Here is a 2,500-nt window from a genome sequence, read left to right on the forward strand (position 1 = left end):
AACGAAAAGTAACACAATTAAACTGGAAAGAAAGATCAAACAAACAAAAACTATGAATGGGAAAGATCATATCAATGGGACGGCTTACGCGCGGAGGACGCTGTACGAGAGAACAAACAACACGTTGTTTGTTCCCGCTCGCGTCTCTCCCGTCCGTCGCCATTGCAAAGCTAAAAGCACAAGCGTTGGAGAGCCCGTGCAGACCATAGGTTCTCTCGACGAACGAGAATCGCCGTATTAATGGTAGATCGATGCTGGCGTGAGGTGACGCGCGTCGTCGTTTACACGATTGGGTCGAAACGAACAAAGAAACGAAAGAACATAACACAAAAACGTCCATTACTAAACAAAGATCTCGAACAAAAACAAAAAAACGTCCATTACTAACGAAAGAAAGAGGAGGAGAAGAGAAAATAAGACCCATCGTTGCGACGATCGAGGATGTCACCCGCCGTCAATTTTTCCATTATATACGCGTCTCGGTCGGAGATACGATGCTGGCTGTTTACGTTGCGCTCGCTCGAAGAGGAGACGACGACCGATTGTCACACACAACGCGCAGGGGCCGAAACAAAGCGCCCAAGGATCTACAGCCGAGGAACGAGACGCCGTCGAACATCGTTTCGCGACGTTCCTTTACGGTTTGAACTTGCGTATCCCGCTTTGCCCGGTGGCGTGTGTGCTCGTCGTCGTGCTCCGAACGAAACGTCCTGATGACGGCGAGGAAGTAATAAAATAATATACATCCTTACGGGTAGCCTGAAGCGAATCGCAAACGAACGACAACGCGTCGATTGTGCGGCCATCGTTGCTCGCGCGACTAACGACGACCAGCCGAGAAGGCTGTAGTTTATCGCATCGATTTCATCGAGCAACCGATGGACGCTGCCGCGTTCGTTCGTAAATGAATGTTATACATACTCACGGATAGCCTGAGGCGAATAATCGCAAACGACGACGCGTCGATTGTGCGGCCATCGTTGCTCGCGCGACTAACGACGATCAGCCGAGACGGCTGTAGTTTATCGCATCGATTTCATCGAGCAACCGATGGACGCTGCCGCGTTCGTTCGTAAATGAATGTTATACATACTCACGGATAGCCTGAGGCGAATAATCGCAAACGACGACGCGTCGATTGTGCGGCCATCGTTGCTCGCGCGACTAACGACGATCAGCCGAGACGGCTGTAGTTTATCGCATCGATTTCATCGAGCAACCGATGGACGCTGCCGCGTTCGTTCGTAAATGAATGTTATACATACTCACGGATAGCCTGAGGCGAATAATCGCAAACGACGACGCGTCGATTGTGCGGCCATCGTTGCTCGCGCGACTAACGACGATCAGCCGAGACGGCTGTAGTTTATCGCATCGATTTCATCGAGCAACCGATGGACGCTGCCGCGTTCGTTCGTAAATGAATGTTATACATACTCACGGATAGCCTGAGGCGAATGATCGCAAACGACGACGCGTCGATTTTGCGGCCATCGTTGCTCGCGCGACTAACGACGACCAGCCGAAACGGCTGTAGTTTATCGCATCGATTTCATCGAGCAACCGATGGACGCTGCCGCGTTCGTTCGTAAATGAATATTATACATACTCACGGATAGCCTGAGGCGAATGATCGCAAACGACGACGCGTCGATTTTGCGGCCATCGTTGCTCGCGCGACTAACGACGACCAGCCGAGAAGGCTGTAGTTTATCGCATCGATTTCATCGAGCAACCGATGGGCGCTGCCGCGTTCGTTCGTATATGAATATTATACATACTCACGGATAGCCAGAGGCGAATAATCGCAAACGACGACGCGTCGATTTTGCGGCCATCGTTGCTCGCGCGACTAACGACGACCAGCCGAGACGGCTGTAGTTTATCGCATCGATTTCATCGAGCAACCGGTGGACGCTGCCGCGTTCGTTCGTAAATGAATAATATACATACTCATGGCTAACTTGAGGCGAATAATCGCAAACGACGACGCGTCGATTTTGCGGCCATCGTTGCTCGCGCGACTAACGACGACCAGCCGAAACGGCTGTAGTTTATCGCATCGATTTCATCGAGCAACCGATGGACGCTGCCGCGTTCGTTCGTAAATGAATAATATACATACTCATGGCTAACTTGAGGCGAATAATCGCAAACGACGACGCGTCGATTTTGCGGCCATCGTTGCTCGCGCGACTAACGACGACCAGCCGAAACGGCTGTAGTTTATCGCATCGATTTCATCGAGCAACCGATGGACGCTGCCGCGTTCGTTCGTAAATGAATAATATACATACTCATGGCTAACTTGAGGCGAATAATCGCAAACGACGACGCGTCGATTTTGCGGCCATCGTTGCTCGCGCGACTAACGACGACCAGCCGAAACGGCTGTAGTTTATCGCATCGATTTCATCGAGCAACCGATGGACGCTGCCGCGTTCGTTCGTAAATGAATGTTATACATACTCATGGCTAACTTGAGGCGAATAATCGCAAA

The 2,500-nt window shown here is 51.0% G+C and overlaps 1 non-coding gene across 1 annotated transcript in view; it reads left to right on the forward strand.

Annotated features, from left to right (window-relative positions):
• The window catches only part of LOC143351133 (small subunit ribosomal RNA), a 1,933-nt gene extending 1,932 nt beyond the window's left edge, over position 1 (forward strand). Inside the window, exon 1 of the ribosomal RNA XR_013081504.1 lies at position 1. This exon is cut by the window's left edge and continues 1,932 nt beyond it. This is a non-coding gene — a ribosomal RNA (small subunit ribosomal RNA).
• Positions 2 to 2,500: the final 2,499 nt, after the last annotated feature.

This window comes from Colletes latitarsis, unplaced genomic scaffold (assembly GCF_051014445.1).
Source record: "Colletes latitarsis isolate SP2378_abdomen unplaced genomic scaffold, iyColLati1 scaffold0077, whole genome shotgun sequence".
Taxonomy (NCBI): domain Eukaryota; kingdom Metazoa; phylum Arthropoda; class Insecta; order Hymenoptera; family Colletidae; genus Colletes; species Colletes latitarsis.